Source organism: Mus caroli, chromosome 18, assembly GCF_900094665.2.
Source record: "Mus caroli chromosome 18, CAROLI_EIJ_v1.1, whole genome shotgun sequence".
Lineage (NCBI taxonomy): Eukaryota > Metazoa > Chordata > Mammalia > Rodentia > Muridae > Mus > Mus caroli.
Window position 1 is genome coordinate 57,244,083 of NC_034587.1, and position 313 is coordinate 57,244,395.

Below are 313 nucleotides of genomic sequence, written 5' to 3' on the forward strand. Positions count from 1 at the left end.
AAGTTGCCGGATACCAGGATTGTATTGAAAAAGAATGGGTTTTTGAGAATTAACTACATAGGCACCAACACCTGTTTTAGAACCATCCGTATAAATATCCAATGCACCCAATATGGGTTTAGATGCTGTGACTTTGGGGAAAATCACTGGATGTTCACTAAAAAATTGTAGCAAAGGATCTTTGGGNTAATGATTATCTAATTCCCCATCAAAACTACAGCGCAATAGGGCCCAATCATCTATCAAAGAACTTAGGATCTGTATTTGATTAGCATTATAAGATGTAATGATTTTCTGAGGGGGTGCTCCAAAA